This window comes from Triturus cristatus, chromosome 11 (assembly GCF_964204655.1).
Source record: "Triturus cristatus chromosome 11, aTriCri1.1, whole genome shotgun sequence".
Lineage (NCBI taxonomy): Eukaryota > Metazoa > Chordata > Amphibia > Caudata > Salamandridae > Triturus > Triturus cristatus.
In genome coordinates, this window is record NC_140594.1 from 783,078,559 (window position 1) to 783,097,946 (window position 19,388).

Below are 19,388 nucleotides of genomic sequence, written 5' to 3' on the forward strand. Positions count from 1 at the left end.
GGGAATCGCGCAGGCCCCCTCCCCCTGCTGCCGCACACTTGTTTTTGTAGGTTCTGTGTGACTTTAAGCCCTTAAATGCGGTATATGTTTGGCCGCGAGCAACGGCCTTTTAGCCTTTGACACATGTGGAGCCTCGGAGGTTCAGAGGCATCGCACTCCCCCCACATTACTGCCCAGCACGCAGTGGTCCGGGCGACCTCCAGAGAGAGCCGCCGGTGGGGCAGGTTCCTCACAGCTGGCCCCCGCCCCTGCTGCTCCCTAATGAGGGATCCGGAGGGTATGATGTCCCCAAGGCTTGCGCAGGCTGCTGTGGGGTATGCTTAGGAGGAGTGGGAGTCACCAGCCCTTTTACTATAGGGTGTCGATTTAAGGGTCCTGTCACTTTAATTACGCTGACTTGGTTGCGTTTTTGATGACAGTAAATTCATATGTAAATACCGACTAGTCGCTGGCACTCCAGCACGCAGAGCCCCTTCACTCCAGGGTCCCATACTGATTATTGGCTTACAGAGAGAGAGGTGGGGGCGCGGGGGGTGACCTGCTTGAGTTAGGCCTTTATTTGCTTAGGTAACGCGTGAGGATTAACCAGTGTTTTCGGTCACAAAATCACTAAAATCTGTTAAATAGCTAAAGGCAACAGCAGCACAGCGATATTGCTATTGGAATGCTTTTCATGTTTTAAGAAAATAGATTTCATTAATGTGTTTTTGTATTCGGAGAATTGCATAAATCATTGTCCTCTGCATTCAGGGTGTTTTTCTGGGATAGCAGGGCATCACAATGTTGTCCACATGGGTTACTTTTGTCTACACTCATTGTAAGTTGTTGGAGGGAAGATTTATTACGGGTCAGGGAAGCTAGGGGCGGTACTCAGAGCCCCGGGAGCCACCACAGAACTGAGCAGGCGAGTGAGTCAGGGACAAAAGGGGCACCTTAATTTGAGCCGGGGTGCCTAGGAACGCTTGCTCCAAAAATGAAGAAAACAGACATATGAGACATGGAATTGGAGGCAGAATACAATGGCAGTTTAATGAGAAGATGCAACTTCAAAGAAACCGCAGAATAGAGGCATAAAGTACAAAATACAGGATCCAGATAATCATACAGCTGTCATGATATTCTCTGTATCTCAATTAATGTACTGTCAGAGAGAGAGAGACAACACATCTATAAATGCATCATGAGAAACAAGTTACACCAAGGAAAATGTTACCTAGGTACACTCACGTTTACTCTTAGAGCAAGCATTCCTGCAATTACAATGCAAACAGTTTAAATGCAAAAGTGAAGAATACAATGTTTAAACATACCATGACATTTCATATAGGTAAAATAAAACAAGATACTGCAAGCAAAGCAGAGCAAGACATTTTAAGCAAAGGACGACAAGAGCTACTAGCTCTTGGGGAAAACCTGCACAGCCTGTTAACCTACATACAGACGGCGAGGTAGTCCGTCGATATCTGTGGGTGCTCCCTTTTTATATCATTTTGTGGGCTCCTTTGCACGCTACATCTACCTACGTATGCTACTCAAAAAGCTTCGTCTACAGTTTTTACCAGACATTTCGTCATTTACTCACTTAATGCTGGCAATGGACTGGGTGAAAAGGTCAGTCTCTCAGGCCAATCGCTTATCGTAAGTTTCATAGCGCAAGCAGAAAATAATGGGTATTGTACGGGAATTCGATATATTCATGTATAAAATCTCCTCAGTTCTCCTAACTTGACGCTCTGCGGTTGCCACTTCCTTAAAAGCGGGAAACCTGCCCAGGAAACAAGTACCAGTCCAGGATGCAGCCTACTGTATGTCGACAGCTTCAGGGGGATGTTGAACTCTGATACAGTGAACTGAGCACTCAGGTAGGGTGGGGGCTACTAGTTTGGAGCAGAAGGCCTCGCAGAAAGAGAAGCTGAATATGATTTGGGTCAGACCTGCCTTCAGACTGCTATACACTAAAATTGCAGAGCTATGGTCAATTTAACAAAGAGGCCTACATATTGAACAGAAGGGCCTACACAGGGGTTTTATGCTGGCAGAGTGGTAAGGATGTCCCAGGGTAATTATATAGCAACACAGGACCCGCTGGTCAATTTAATACGGCCTACAAATGCGGCTGGCAGGGCAAGGACAAGGGTCTCATACTTCAGGTGTGGACAGAAGGTGCCAGGGCCCCCTATGATATAAAATCTACCCTCTCACAAAGTCCTGCCCTGGCCTACAGAAAGGTGCTGCGATGCCATGCTGATGGCATATTACATCCTATTCTACTGCTAATTTACAACAAAGTATTTTGTATGGGTATACATCTCATGAAAAAGAACAGGTGTGCCATGCAGGTAGGCCCACACCTGTAGAAATAAGGATGCCACTACCGTGGCACAGTTGTGCACCTAACAAAGAACTTTATTTGTGCACTAAGGTACAGCAGACAAACAGGGCAGGAATCTGTGTAAATGTATGCAGCATTTATAGGATCGGCCTCAGAAACGAAAGGGCCTGCCACTGTCATTTTTTTTCTACATCACAGGTCATAATTATTACAGTAGCAAATTATTGTATTTCCAATTTTGACATGATAGATCAGCATATGCATAATACATTTACAGTGGAAAGTAGACAATAACATTTGTAAAGCGGAATCATCCATTTTTACATATTTCGTAGACTCCTGGTTCGCCTCCCAAATGTGTATTTCCCTCACTGTAAAGTTCTGGTGGAAACCAAGGGATCTGCCAAAATTATGGAAAACTGTCCGGTCCCGGACTTAGATGCAATCTCTAGCTCATACGCGCACCTGATGACCGTGCCAGAGGCATCCCAGTCGGGACTCCCTTGATGCCTTTCACAGAGATGAGCCTGGGCAATCGGGACATAACCTGGTTCCCTGTCACAAACTCATCTCCTCCATCCCCAGGGGCGGTAAGAAAGAGTACCCAACAGAGGGGCTAGGAACAACTGAGCAAGGATCACGCAATCCCCCTTACGCCAGTAGATGTCCAAAGCCCACATTTAGGATTAAGAAAAACATTTTGTATGCCATTTGATGTGGGAGAACATGTATGCCTGCCAATTATATGCCTGCGCTGCAAAGCTTAAAAAACCCACAATACGGCACAATGATAAACACACACACACTCTCTCTCTCCACTTAATAAAATCTCTAGATCACTGTTTGCTGCTTCATTACAATAGTACGGCTGGGTAAGTGGTTAAAAAAAGAATCCTGCCTTTACCATGATCATCTCCCCCGCTGCCAGGCCTTCTCCTATATGCAGCACCTCCTATTCCAGGGTGTTCTTTGTGGCAGAATTACTGGAACGTATGTTGTAACCGACCCAGTTTAGGCAGGTGCTGCTTTTAACCACTACTACATGTCTTAAAATTACCTTGGTGCTTGTATGGGTAACCTACATGTGAAACTAACCAAATCCGACATTATATCAAATAAATCTTGAAACGAGAGAGACTTTCTATGCCTCCTAGAAAGTCACAGGCTCCCTCCCCTTGATTTTAGAGGACAGGGTCACTTTAAGGACAATATATTTTCCTTTGCAGTCAGTCAACAAATAAAAACCAGAAGGATTCCCTGATCCAGTAGGAAAAGTCCTGAAAATGTCAACTTTTACTTTGAATAGTGCTATGAAGTGATTCTCATGTCACAAGGTGGTGCTTTACACTACAACAAAATAAACATGTGCTTGCAATGGGTCCACTGTGTTAACTGGAGCCACATTTCATTACCAACTTCACAAAGTACTCTTCTGCTTACTAGACAAATACCTGGTACCACAGGCCTCACAGCTTACTTAATCCACATTTTTAGGTCTCACCTTAGACCGCGCATGTGCTGTTGCTTGCAAGACGTTTTGTTAGTTTACAGTGGGCTTAGATTCCGCCCATTGCCTACAAGTGGGTTGGTTTAATCTTCAGTCATGTGCTTGCTTCTCTTTGGTCATCGCATGCCAGCTTCACTTCTTTGTCTGTTTGACCCTCCCTGGGAGCATGTTTAAAGTACTTTTGTCCTTCTAATTCTTGCCTTGTGTGAGCAAACTTTTTCGTTTTGTTGAAACATTTCCTTGCAATTACATGTCTAAGCCATATTCTTCTTTTTACATACAATCCGTGCCAGATTCTTCTTCTTGCTCTCTTTATGTGTACTTTTCAAATATTAATTTACATTTGTTCCTTTAGCGTCCTCACCCTCCCTGTTCCATGTTTTTGCTTGCCCATAGTTCCATCCTCCACGTTGTTGCTTTCCAACTCCTACCCGCCCTCTGTGATATTGCTTGCCCTGTCCTCCGGGAAGTTGATTGTCCCTTACCGGCCCTTGTTGTTACTTGCCTCCTCCTGCCCTCTGTGTTCTTCTTTGCACCTTCCCGTCCGCTACCCCTCCCTCCATGTTGGTGCTTGCCCCTCCCGAATGCCGTTACCCGCACCCCCCCTACCGTAACAAAAAGTGATATGACACGGGCACCACTTTAAAACAAGCATTGGCATAGCCAATAGATCTCTCTTTTGGGACCTTATAAGTATTTAGTTATGCAGCACAATATCCTTGGTGCAACAACATCAACTGTTGCATGGCTAAATACTTATAAGGTTCCAAAGGCGAGACCTATTGGCTATGCCAGTGCTTGTTTCTTCATGTGATTCATTTGAGCCCCGTACCAGAACCATGGTCTTAGTGCATTGCTATGTGAACAGCAATTCACAAACTAGAAATGCTCAGGTGAAATACAATTTCTTCATAGCATCGGTAGCTTATTGGTTGTTCCTAACCCGGCATCCTCATCTTCTGATTCACCCTTTGAACAGCTCTTCGGACTACTGGACATTTATTATTTTATTATTAGTATTGCTCTAATTAGTACTGCACCACCCACTAGTATTAATGGAGCCGATCCAGTTAAAAAAGCAGATGTAAAGTGCCCTAAGATTTGTGAGGCTGAAGCTATATTGCATAGAATGGCATTGAATATTCCATTACCAGCTTCTTTTATATATGAAACTGTCCTTGTCCTGTTTGATGCTTGCAGTATTAGTTCTGGTGTCTCAGTGATCGCTGGTGGATGGGCTGTTTGCACCATCTGCATAATTTACATTGAACTACGTGCGATTTTTAGAGCATGATAATAATTTGCAGATATCAATGTTGCACCCTCCTTTAATATTAGTGAAAATATACTAGCTAGTATGTCAAGGCTCCTGTGGTGGGTGGAGCACTTTATTATCCCAGCATTCAACCCTTTCACTCATAGTAATCTTAAAATATTATCTTTTTCTTAAAGAACAGCTTGTTTTCACAAATGTGGCTCAGTGTGAACCATTTTTTTATCATTATGAATCTTTCAGCAATTGTTTGGGGGGGCAAAACCATCAGTGTACACTTATCATTTAAATCAGTTGAACTTCATTCACTGTGTGTATTTGTTTGTATACAAGAGACAACGAGTTTGAAGCACGCTCACAAATGCCCTGAACACAGAAGGCAGCTATAAGCTATCGACTGTAACCGGCTAAAGCCTGCTGGCCTGGGAGCATTGTAGGCAGGACCAAGACAATGTTAGTTTATGCAGCCCATTGCTGCTTTAAGGCGCCTTAATGCTTGTGATCAAGTTCTTGTCAATAAATACAAAAGTTCTGCTAGAACCGTGGGAAAGGAGAGACACCTCTGGTGCTGCAATTGCAAATGATCTCCACTCACAAGCACGTCTCATACCTGTCTCATAGGGCAGGACTGAGCAAGAGGCTTTTGTTTGGGCCCAAATATCCTGTCACCCTCTGACCTTTATCCGCACAAAACAGAAGAGGAAATCATGAAACCATCTGAAAACATAGGGGAACACCTCTTTTTCCTTCTGTAGGGACAATAGAGCGTCTCTGCATAGGACTGTGAGTATTCGCATGTTCCACTCAGGAACATTTAGATACTCACAGTCTTTTGCAAACTCCTCATATTCTGTGATCAGTACAGGGACAGTCTAATCCAGCACAATATGAAGATTAAACTGTGAGTGCATGGCTACAAAGTAGAGATTAGGTCACAATGATACTCTGAGATCCTCCCAGAAGTATGGGTGATCGTTGTGTAGGAGCGATCTCGGTATCAATAGCCCTCTTCCAATTGCTTCCTTGAATTGGGTTCATGTTCATATTCAGTGTCAAAACCACAGCAGCATAACTCCTTAAATGTGTGCTCTTGGGTATTGCCGTTCCTTCTGCTTAAAGTCAACGTCACTGTGTTATTTCAAAGCATACTAGAGAAGTGCCGAATATAGAAGTGTTTTGGTGGAAAGATATCCCTAGCTGTCTGTCTTCCTTAATATGCCACAACTGACTGCACGATAACACAGTTTAGGAAGTTAAGACAACTGTTGCCAACATCTCTAGGTATTCAGGAAATTTCAAGACATACTGCTATTAAAATTGCTCAGGTGGTTAATGTACTTGCTGGACAACGGGGTATGTGTAATCTTTGGCTATTGACTTTGCTTCAAGATTTCCACAGATTTGCATTCTGTGTTAGATAGCTCAGTAGGTTAGTGCAGTATTTAAAATAACGGGGCGACCCGGTGTCCCTCAGAACCTGGGTATTAAACAAAACAATTGGTTCTGTCGGGATGTGTACAATTGCTTAGAGTACTGTTGTGTGTCGATTTAGATACCGTATATAGGTTTCCCGATTTATGTCCTTATATAGGCACAATTCGCATTTGCCCATATTTAGGCATAGAAATCCTACCCTTATTGAGGCATTATCCATGCTAACCAAATACAGGCATGGCCACCTACATCCGTTCATCTACGTCACTACGAGTTCTTGGAAAACCAGACTCTTAAGCCTTTAGGACTTCCCCTTGCTTGGATATCGATTTCTCCAACAACTCATTTATTATGCATGAACATCTATTCCTTAGGTGTTCATTCATGATGTTCTTCTGCCCGCTGTCATTCTCCTCGCAGAGAATCCAGCTCCAGTGCTTCTGACTCCACTTGCGGGGTGTTCGAGATCGAGACTCGGAAAGAGATTCCAACCTCACTCATTCTAAGGTATGGAGCGGACTAGAACCTTGAGGGACTTTTGGCAAATCTTGGCAACTATAGCTAAACTAGACTATAGACAAACAGCACCTACTTCTTACCTCGTACTACACTTAGGTTAGGTACACTGGGGTAGAACTAGCTAGACGCATCAGATGAGTATTAACATTTTAGCCTGTGTTATTTATGTATGTATTTTTATGAATATCTGTCATAGCTATAAACCATGCTATTGCAGTACTATTTTATCTTCCTGCTACCGCTGTACATATTATACTTCGCATTCTGTCTTACGATTGTAGCAATTCTTGCACGAGAAATAAGACTTTTCAATAAACCCTTTTTATTGAAACGCGCGTCTATCTTTTTCTGTGTAACTCTGTAGAAACAAAGCATGCACGATTGACTGAGTGAAACGGTTATCTATTGTTTCCACGATTCTGAGATTGTTCCGATTCTAAGGGAAACAAAGTTGTCATATTTATGCGGTTGTCAGAAACTAATTCCTTCTTGTTTATTCGAGAAGTTTCTAGTGACCTCTGAGTTAGCTGGCACACACAAGTAATTAAGTTTAATGTACTCGATAGAGACATACTGACCTCAGTCCTATGTCAAAACTATAGTGTATTGTATTCCAATGCGCAGGGCCTATCAGGAATATAGGAACTACACTAAAGTACTGTTTCTAAATACAGAGAGCAATTACTTATTTACAATGCATAGAACAATGATTCATGAAAGAAAAGGAAAAACACACCAAAATAAGATTCAGTAGTATATTCCAAATGAGTATCAAATACTAATGGCTGTCACAATTACAAATTCAATTGCAGGTAGGAACAATAAGTGACTGTGGTGAATAAAGTGACATGTAGTGATTTAGTGATATAGACAGTACACTATATATAAGAAGAATATATGTGAGATAAAAGAGGGGGGGGACATTTTTTTTTATATGAGACTGTAGGTTAGTGCAGCATTTGCATTTGCCCACATTTCATTCTGTATAAGATAGCTCACTAGGTTTGTGCATTTGCTACATATATTCGTTTGTAAATTGCGGATCACAGGTCACAACCATGGTAAAGTAGCTCAGTGAGTTATGCACATGCTGCAAACAATTACATGTAGCCTGCCATGCAACTCAAACGTGTTAGTCTAAGGTGGGAAAATTGTGCCTATTAGATAGTATTAAACAATTCTTATTACGTTCCCCCCCCCCCCCCAAAACCCAAAAAAGACAATTCAATCTGTAATCTCATACAATGTTTCATTAAAGTGACCACTCACTTCTGATACATGTGGTGGTCTGCATGCCACAGTTGGAATCCTGGCAAGTCATACCTAGTTTTCCATCATTCGAAGGCAAGTAAATTAGATACCATTAAATTGGGTAATAATCAAAACTCTTAGTTACAGAATTTGAAAACTGATGAAATGCAGTAGACACATTTTATATTATTTTGTGCTATATGCAAGTATAATATTAATGCAATTACACCCTGAGAAAGACATACGTGGATTTCTATAGAATACACACAGACCACCATACCTTACATAAATACACATTGCGAGAGAGTCAAAAATCATTAGAATATCTCAGTGTACATATTGCGACCTTTTAAGTGACAAGCCATTATTTTGTCCACTGATGTCCTGCTCCTGGATCTGAAGAGGAGCTGTGAGCTTCCATCTGTGCTCCATTTGACCTTTGATGTCTACTTCCAGCTGAGGAACTGCTCATCAACAAATATTACTGATTGTCTGTGAAGTCAACACATTTGTATCTTTTTGGTCCTGGAAGCCAAAAAGGTCCCATTTATCCCCTGCAGGCTGCACTGCAGAGCACATGCAGCACACACTGACGGTTCAGGCATAAATGCATGGACATAGGGTTACCACAGTGAACTGGAACCCAGGCCTGGTGACTCGCTTAGCACCTCATTGCTCCTCTCAATGCTGCAAACAATCAAGATGTGTGCACAAAAGCATACTGTTGCCGCACACAGAAAGATGAAATTCTAGGGAACATTGGTCATGAGTATGGGATTTTCCAGGAATAACATATAAGAGCACCCAGCTCATTGTTCCGCCCCATTTTTTTCAATGAGCAGTAATCAAACTGTAAACAATTTATCGGTATTGTAATGTATCCATGCATTAAGTCTATTACACTTGAATATTCAAATACAGATTTATTGTAGACAATTCAAATCTCAGTACTGAGACCATACTGGAGACTAAGTACCCTTTCCTTAGTTTGTTTTGATGATCATTCATGCCATAAAGTTCAGATATAATGGAGTTGTTGCTATTGTTCCATGACGCGGAGTGCAATTTTAGCACCTGTAGTGAAAATTGCAATGCAGATATAGCTTTGTTTTGTTCCAGCTCCTGTTTAAAGCGTTCCAGTGTTTGTTTTACAATTTTAAAAGCAGTTGATGTCAATTTTGAAACAAATATATTTTCCTTTCAGCATTCTGAGTTTGCATCTGTTATTCTGAGTAAACATAGCGCACAAGCAAAGTTGCTGCGCTGCCTTGCACCACCTAGAGAGAGCAGATCTGCACCATATCTTCAAAGAAATATTTCAAATCTGCTTTCTCCATGGGTTGGCGTACTTTGAGCTGCCTAGTGCCAACTATGGGTTAAGGGTGTCTCCATTTTGGTCAGGATAGTTTATGTGCCCGGAGTCGTACCTGCACAAAAACTATCTTTTGGCGTCATTTCCTCTTTGTATATGTGTAGCAAAGCCACGCAAATCGACATTCTCATGGCTTTGTTAATATCAAAAAGGTTTTTGCATTGGGCTGTGTGATGCAACCCTGACACAAAACTTTGTAAATCTGGGCCTAAAATATTTTTGGTATCTTTCTCCCTAATCTTTCTGGCTGCTTCCTTTGCAGGATTAGCTGGTTTGTGCTTGAGTCTCACGGCTGGCCATGATGTCTTTAACCTATTATTTAGTTGTGGCCACTCACATTTATTTGTTTATTAAATAAACTCAGTATGTATGTTGTGTCAGTTTGATGCAGCTTTCCACTTCTATATGTGCTGATATGAACCTTACCACACCTGGGATCTACCTTTTTTGCTTGTGGTCTACAACTCCTTTAGCAAATCTTTGATGGCATTCATTCGGTTGTAGGTTCCAAATGCTTCTTACCTCAGACAGATCAGTCAATTTAAAAGTGTAATATAAGTAATTCTTACGGCACTCCTGGTGGGTAATCCTTTCATCAAAAAGTTGTAATTTTGAAAATGTGCTCACCAGGCCGGCCTTCCGTCCTTGGGCCTTAGAGCAATACACAATGTAAATGATATGTCACAGACAATATAATCCCAAGTTGCACTGTGTGGCAAAGGTGATGCCTTTTAAAATAATAGTCTTATGCTTCAGTATTGATTATCCAAATTAAATGTATCTAATCTTCCTGTTTGTTTCACACTCTGTTAAGGAATTATTTTCCAAGAATATTAATGTTCCAATTCTATATGAGGAAAACAACTGATCATCATGGTCTTTGATTACATTCATGAAGCTATAACACAACAAGGCACTGGGAAATCCCAATGACTTAAAGGGTAAGAGAGGCAGGATTGGTTAGAGTATATCCTCCCTACAAACTATATTCACAAAAAATATTCTAACGGACCTACAGAGAGATCCAAAAAAGCTAAAGGAAAGAGGGAAATGAAAACTCCTGGAATTAAGGTTGTGCCTAATACAACCGTGGTCGTGGGGGAGATAAGTATTTCTTTAGGTTATCCTCACACACCCTAGTGGTGTCATGCTTCATCATCGGGTCACCCAGACCCCTAGAAGTCCGGGTGGGCTCGACCACAGTATTGGGAGTGCTTTTAATATGTTTAAGACAGAGGGGGTTAACTAGATAAAATACCTCAGGCAGATCCCCAGTTTCCCTTTATTTTTGGGTCTGTCTGGGTAATTAAAATAGAAAAAAATGGGTCTTATAGGAGTGTTATGGTCCTAGGACCCTAGTGCCGACATGTTTCAGTCCAAAAAGGGGCCAGAAAATGGTCCAGGACTTTCTTCAGGGCAAGGATGTAACTCCCCTATGTGAGTGAAATTACTGGGATGGGGTGTCCCTATCCTGTCAGTATGGTGAGGGCAGAGTAGCTGCTCCACGTGATATTATGTAAGAGTGGATGTGTGTCAACTACCAGGCTCCATCTGGAAAGGAAATAGAAGACAAACAACATATAAAAATATCAGCGGTATGATTGCCGCCGTATTCATTTCCCCTTTAGCGGTATAGTGAAAACCGCAAGTGGACATGCGTGGAATTGTGCGCATGCTTTCATTAGGAGGAGTGTCCTCCTCTTGTGCCACTCAAGATCACTGTAACATATCGTTGTATATGTGACAGGCATTCTGTGCGAGTGGCGATTTTATTCGCATCCTAGCGATATCAGCGTGATGTCTGTACTTGAAAATAGCGTGCACAAAGTGTCTCCAGTCTCTAGTGCACACAGAACGTAAATGATCCAGGTGATTCCAAAAACCTATCTACGAGTGTGTTTAGAAATACATGGGTGAACTATAAAGAAATACACAGGCATACAACACATTCATTCATACTTGGTTTACAGTTATACATTACCCAATTCGGGGAGGTTGACTGTATCTCACAGGACCAAAGAGTCAGAATGGGCGGTCCTGGGGGGAACCGTGAAGAGAACGTGTGTCAACGAGCAGACAAAGTAGGTCTGCTAGTGTGTGGATCCGAATGAGTAGAGTCGGTAATGGCGAGTGCTAATCACGTAATGGTGAAGGTAGACATCGCGCTTTTACAGAGTACTTACTTATTTAAGATCGGTCGCCCTGCCTGCTACCTGTTTGGTTCTGGTCCTCGGCTTTCGCAAGTTCGTTGAATTGGTGTCGCGCATAAGTATCATAAAAGCGCGCCGGGACTCGGGCTAATTAAGACCACGCCCCTCGGTTACAGGAAATGACGTAGAACGTCACGACGTGCAGCGGGACTGATATGAAGGGAATTGTAGTTTCTTGGTTGGGCAATGTAGTTTATCGTTGCGGACTCGTAATAGGTCCTACAGGGACTATAGATGTTCTACGAGTGCATCATTGTTAGTGCTCGTGAATATGTAGAAACGGCGATATTGTAGATGAGGGAGGTATGATCAACAATGTTTAATGTGTAATTGCGGTTAAATGTAGATAGCCTACTATGTCAAGGTGTGCAGTACATAAAATACACAGTACTGGATAGAGGTCCATAGACCGGGGGACAGACTACAAATAGCTGGTTATTAGAATTCTTCAAAAACCACGGTGGGAGGCAAGGTAGGGATAGGAATATTGGATGTTATATATTAAATAGGATTATTCACTTGTAAACGTATGTAAATGATACTGTGGAAACCGTCTGTTCTGGGTGCATGGATACCACTGTAATGATGTATAAAACGTGTTGCCACACTGGTAGTAATCGTTATCTATTCAGTATCTCAGTGATGGATCGATAGAACATCAGGATATCAATAGGAGCCCATAAATTATATGTCCTCAACTCAAGGTCTGGTGTTAAGCATGGGAAAACGAGGATATCATTTGTTCAGCTGGCTCCATGGTATAGAGTCATTGAGTCCCTCTTCATGCGTTCTCAGACGATATACCCAACGTTGTTCCCTCTCCAGGAGTCTTTTCTGTAGATTTCTGGTACCATTGATCTTCTCAATGATTGTCCATCGTATGTCTGTGTCTTTATGTTGTTTTTCCACGAAATGTGCTGTAAGTCTGGTAGCTGTGATCATACGTCTGATAGTGCTCCTATGTTCACTTATCCGGATTTTTATTTTACGGCTGGTCATGCCTATGTAAGTCAAATCACATGGACACTTGATAAGGTAGATAACTGCTTCTGAGTTGCAGTTTGTATGTGATCGTTGTTCCCAAGGGGTACGTAGGCCAAGTTCTAGAGTTTTGCTGTGTCTGGTGAATTCACAGGCTACACAGGATCCACAAGGATAATGCCCGGTTACTGGCGGTGTATTCCATAATGTTGTTTGGACGTCAACCACAGTACCATATGTGTCTGTGTGGATTAGAGTATCTCTCAGACTACGGTTTTTTTTAAAAGAGAACATGGGTTTTTCATACGAGAGTTTGTTGGAGGTAAGGATGGGCCATTTTTTATTTATAATCTTCTTTACATCATTTGAAGATGAATTGAATGTGGTAACACAAATCATATTCTGGGGTTGTTGTCTTTCTTGAGTTTCAAGCAAGGCCTCTCTGGGAGTGTTCCGTGCTCTTTTCTTGGCTTGTTCAATGATTTTGATTGGATAACTTCTTTCTTTAAGTTTATCTGTGAGTATTTCTGCTTCTTTTCTGTAGTCTCGGAGTTCGGAGCAATTTCTACGTATACGTAGGAATTGTCCTACCGGAAGATTCTCCCTGAGAGATCGTGGATGGGCACTGTCGAATCTCAACAGGCTGTTTCTGTCAGTGGGTTTAGTGTATAGCGAGCTGCTCAGTGTGCCATTTTTTGCAACAATATTGATATCCAAAAATGGGATTGTTTCTCTGTCTTTATTGATGGTAAATCGTAAGTGAGGATTAAGTCCATTAATCCATAGAGTGAAGTTTGAAAGACTCTGAGTGTCGCCTCGCCATACCATGAAGATATCATCGATATAACGATACCATTTGTAGATGTTATTGCTGTATGGGTTCGTATTCCAAATATGTTGGTTCTCAAAATGGCTCATGTATAGGCATGCTATACTAGGAGCGAAGGTGCTACCCATAGAAGTTCCATGGATTTGCCAATACAGCTGGGTTTCAAATTTGAAGAAGTTTTCCGTTAATGCCAGTCTCATTAAAGTGATGATCCATTCCTTAGGTGCAGTCCATTGCCAGTTCTCATTTTCCAGGAGTTGTTCAATGACCTCGATGCTTTCAGTCTGGGGTATACTAGTATATAGCGCCTCTACATCTAGACATACTAGGAAGCAATTCATCGGGTCATATTCAATGTCAGTCAGAAGATTCAGGAGATGTTTAGTATCCTGTACATACGATGTTATTCGTTTCACCAAAGGGCGCAAAAACCAGTCAGTATATTGGGAGAGTGGTTCAAGGATCGAGCCAATTCCTGAGACTATAGGTCTCCCTGGAGGAGGTAACTTCCCCTTGTGGATCTTGGGGATGGTATAGAATAGCGGAATTCTAGGTTCCTCTTGATTCAAAAATTTGTGTTCTTTTTTAGTAATCCATTCCTTCCCAAGTGCATCTGATGTTAGCGTTGATATGGTTGTCTTGAGTTTTTTTTGTGGGATCTCGAGTAATTTTTCTGTAAAATTTTGTGTCAGCCAAAAGAGTGAGACATGCTGTCTTGTAGGCCGATGAACTTTGAATGACCGTTGCACCCCCTTTGTCAGCGGGTTTGATTATTATTTCTGTACGATTTTTTAATTTTGTCCATTTAATCCATGGAACTTCTATGGGTAGCACCTTCGCTCCTAGTATAGCATGCCTATACATGAGCCATTTTGAGAACCAACATATTTGGAATACAAACCCATACAGCAATAACATCTACAAATGGTATCGTTATATCGATGATATCTTCATGGTATGGCGAGGCGACACTCAGAGTCTTTCAAACTTCACTCTATGGATTAATGGACTTAATCCTCACTTACGATTTACCATCAATAAAGACAGAGAAACAATCCCATTTTTGGATATCAATATTGTTGCAAAAAATGGCACACTGAGCAGCTCACTATACACTAAACCCACTGACAGAAACAGCCTGTTGAGATTCGACAGTGCCCATCCACGATCTCTCAGGGAGAATCTTCCGGTAGGACAATTCCTACGTATACGTAGAAATTGCTCCGAACTCCGAGACTACAGAAAAGAAGCAGAAATACTCACAGATAAACTTAAAGAAAGAAGTTATCCAATCAAAATCATTGAACAAGCCAAGAAAAGAGCACGGAACACTCCCAGAGAGGCCTTGCTTGAAACTCAAGAAAGACAACAACCCCAGAATATGATTTGTGTTACCACATTCAATTCATCTTCAAATGATGTAAAGAAGATTATAAATAAAAAATGGCCCATCCTTACCTCCAACAAACTCTCGTATGAAAAACCCATGTTCTCTTTTAAAAAAAACCGTAGTCTGAGAGATACTCTAATCCACACAGACACATATGGTACTGTGGTTGACGTCCAAACAACATTATGGAATACACCGCCAGTAACCGGGCATTATCCTTGTGGATCCTGTGTAGCCTGTGAATTCACCAGACACAGCAAAACTCTAGAACTTGGCCTACGTACCCCTTGGGAACAACGATCACATACAAACTGCAACTCAGAAGCAGTTATCTACCTTATCAAGTGTCCATGTGATTTGACTTACATAGGCATGACCAGCCGTAAAATAAAAATCCGAATAAGTGAACATAGGAGCACTATCAGACGTATGATCACAGCTACCAGACTTACAGCACATTTCGTGGAAAAACAACATAAAGACACAGACATACGATGGACAATCATTGAGAAGATCAATGGTACCAGAAATCTACAGAAAAGACTCCTGGAGAGGGAACAACGTTGGGTATATCGTCTGAGAACGCATGAAGAGGGACTCAATGACTCTATACCATGGAGCCAGCTGAACAAATGATATCCTCGTTTTCCCATGCTTAACACCAGACCTTGAGTTGAGGACATATAATTTATGGGCTCCTATTGATATCCTGATGTTCTATCGATCCATCACTGAGATACTGAATAGATAACGATTACTACCAGTGTGGCAACACGTTTTATACATCATTACAGTGGTATCCATGCACCCAGAACAGACGGTTTCCACAGTATCATTTACATACGTTTACAAGTGAATAATCCTATTTAATATATAACATCCAATATTCCTATCCCTACCTTGCCTCCCACCGTGGTTTTTGAAGAATTCTAATAACCAGCTATTTGTAGTCTGTCCCCCGGTCTATGGACCTCTATCCAGTACTGTGTATTTTATGTACTGCACACCTTGACATAGTAGGCTATCTACATTTAACCGCGATTACACATTAAACATTGTTGATCATACCTCCCTCATCTACAATATCGCCGTTTCTACATATTCACGAGCACTAACAATGATGTACTCGTAGAACATCTATAGTCCCTGTAGGACCTATTACGAGTCCGCAACGATAAACTACATTGCCCAACCAAGAAACTACAATTCCCTTCATATCAGTCCCGCTGCACGTCGTGACGTTCTACGTCATTTCCTGTAACCGAGGGGCGTGGTCTTAATTAGCCCGCGTCCCGGCGCGCTTTTATGATACTTATGCGCGACACCAATTCAACGAACTTGCGAAAGCCGAGGACCAGAACCAAACAGGTAGCAGGCAGGGCGACCGATCTTAACCCCTTCCCTGCTCATGACGGAACCGTTCCGTCATGAGCCACGGTTGGCGTGTGCTCATGACGGAACGGTTCCGTCATGACAATCCTGTCGGCGGCCGCTCCGCCTGCGCGGCGCTGTTTCCCCGCCTGTGCGGGGCGACAACGCAAATGGGCGGAATCATGACGGAACCGTTCCGTCATGAGCACAGCTCAACTGTGGCTCATGACGGAGCGGCTCCGTCATGAGCACAGGCCCACCGCGCTGCCCCCCTGCCCCCCCCAGCGCTGCAGCGGAATGTCCGCAGCAGCGAAGGGGTTAAATAAGTAAGTACTCTGTAAAAGCGCGATGTCTACCTTCACCATTACGTGATTAGCACTCGCCATTACCGACTCTACTCATTCGGATCCACACACTAGCAGACCTACTTTGTCTGCTCGTTGACACACGTTCTCTTCACGGTTCCCCCCAGGACCGCCCATTCTGACTCTTTGGTCCTGTGAGATACAGTCAACCTCCCCGAATTGGGTAATGTATAACTGTAAACCAAGTATGAATGAATGTGTTGTATGCCTGTGTATTTCTTTATAGTTCACCCATGTATTTCTAAACACACTCGTAGATAGGTTTTTGGAATCACCTGGATCATTTACGTTCTGTGTGCACTAGAGACTGGAGACACTTTGTGCACGCTATTTTCAAGTACAGACATCACGCTGATATCGCTAGGATGCGAATAAAATCGCCACTCGCACAGAATGCCTGTCACATATACAACGATATGTTACAGTGATCTTGAGTGGCACAAGAGGAGGACACTCCTCCTAATGAAAGCATGCGCACAATTCCACGCATGTCCACTTGCGGTTTTCACTATACTGCTAAAGGGGAAATGAATACGGCGGCAATCATACCGCTGATATTTTTATATGTTGTTTGTCTTCTATTTCCTTTCCAGATGGAGCCTGGCAGTTGACACGCATCCACTCTTACATAATATCACGTGGAGCAGCTACTCTGCCCTCACGATACTGACAGGATAGGGACATCCCATCCCAGTAATTTCACTCACATAGGGGAGTTACATCCTTGCCCTGAAGAAAGTCCTGGACCATTTTCTGGCCCCTTTTTGGACTGAAACATGTCGGCACTAGGGTCCTAGGACCATAACACTCCTATAAGACCCATTTTGTTCTATTTTAATTACCCAGACAGACCCAAAAATAAAGGGACACTGGGGATCTGCCTGAGGTATTTTATCTAGTTAACCCCCTCTGTCTTAAACATATTAAAAGCACTCCCAATACTGTGGTCGAGCCCACCCGGACTTCTAGGGGTCTGGGTGACCCGATGATGAAGCATGACACCACTAGGGTGTGTGAGGGTAACCTAAAGAAATACTTATCTCCCCCACGACCACGGTTGTATTAGGCACAACCTTAATTCCAGGAGTTTTCATTTCCCTCTTTCCTTTAGCTTTTTTGGATCTCTCTGTAGGTCCGTTAGAGTATTTTTTGTGAATATACATTCATGAAGCACCCAATGCATTTTGGACATACTATCCTTCATCAAGGGGCAATACATCTTCCAATCATGAACAAACTCTGACACCAAACATAATTTGAGTAAAAACATATAGTCACATTCCAAATGTATACACTTTTCATCTTGATAACTGAATGTAAGATCATAAAACAACCCATGTAAAAAGAGATTCAATGAATGCAAAGTGTGTGCATATGACAATAGCCTTATGGTAGCTATACTAACGGGAAATATTAGACTAGTAAATGCCTTCGTTTAAGCACTATATAATTCTTGGGAGTTCCTGTGCATTAAACTAATCAGCCAAAAATAAATGGTGGAAAAAAGACCATGTGAGTATAAAGTGAAAGCGAATATTAGTCATAGACAGTAAAAGTAATAACTAATAAATGAAGGTCTACAGGTGAGCTTACGCACCATCATTGGAAATAACCTGTAAAACAGAAGTACAAGGGATAGGAGTTAAGATAAGTTTGTAATGATGGGTAGTAAGTGGGCATCACAAAAAAGTCCTCAAAACAGTCATACCAAATGCAAAATCAAGCATTCACCGTTTAAGGTTGTATGCCAATACTGAACTAAACACACTAGGTGAGGACACTACACACTAAGGGCCCGATTCACAAAGATAAACTTACACTTTTGTGTAAGTTTACAACTTTTTGCTTTTAACAAAGGCATTCTTTGAGTAGGATGCTTACGACTGATGAATCTCCGCACATAAAAAGAAAGGACTGTCCTATTTTTTTATGTGCAGAGACTCTGCAGTGATAAAGATACTAATTGTTAAATACCTTTGTGAATAGCAAACAATCATAAACTTACACAAAAGTGTAAGTGTACCTTTGTGAATCAAGCCCCCTGTGAGAAAAGACAATCAGCCCACACCTGTGCATATCATTCAGAATGCCAGGAACAACAATAAAAGTTCACTTTTGGAATCTGCCATGAAAGAACTGGTTAAGATTTTTTTTTTTAAAAGATCAACAACAACAACTGGCAGTGAGGATTTAGAGAAACCACAATTTGTCTGTAAACAAGTAGGAATTTAAGGGATATTCTTGTACATGAAACACCAAAGATAAAAATATCTTGAACAGTCAAAACACTTACCGAAACCTACTATCTGTCTAGGGCTACTCACCTTGTGGTATTTGTAGTTTTGCAGAGAAAAAATATTAGTTTGATTTAAAACTTTGCTCCCACTGGGAACTTAAAATTCATCAGTTGCAGTAGTCAGAAAGTTATATATATGTATATGGTAGATTGTCAGTGATGAATTACCATCTTTAAGTGAAAACAAGTATTATCCATTGTAAACGAACTACAGCCAAACACACAGTCCATTTCTTGAAACACAAGATGCAGTCATTT

The 19,388-nt window shown here is 41.9% G+C and overlaps 1 protein-coding gene across 4 annotated transcripts in view; it reads left to right on the top strand.

Moving 5' to 3' along the window:
- The window catches only part of LOC146785433 (ubiquitin carboxyl-terminal hydrolase 48-like), a 353,159-nt gene that overhangs the window by 190,647 nt on the left and 143,124 nt on the right, over positions 1–19,388 (top strand). The gene's annotated exons all lie outside the window — the stretch shown is intronic.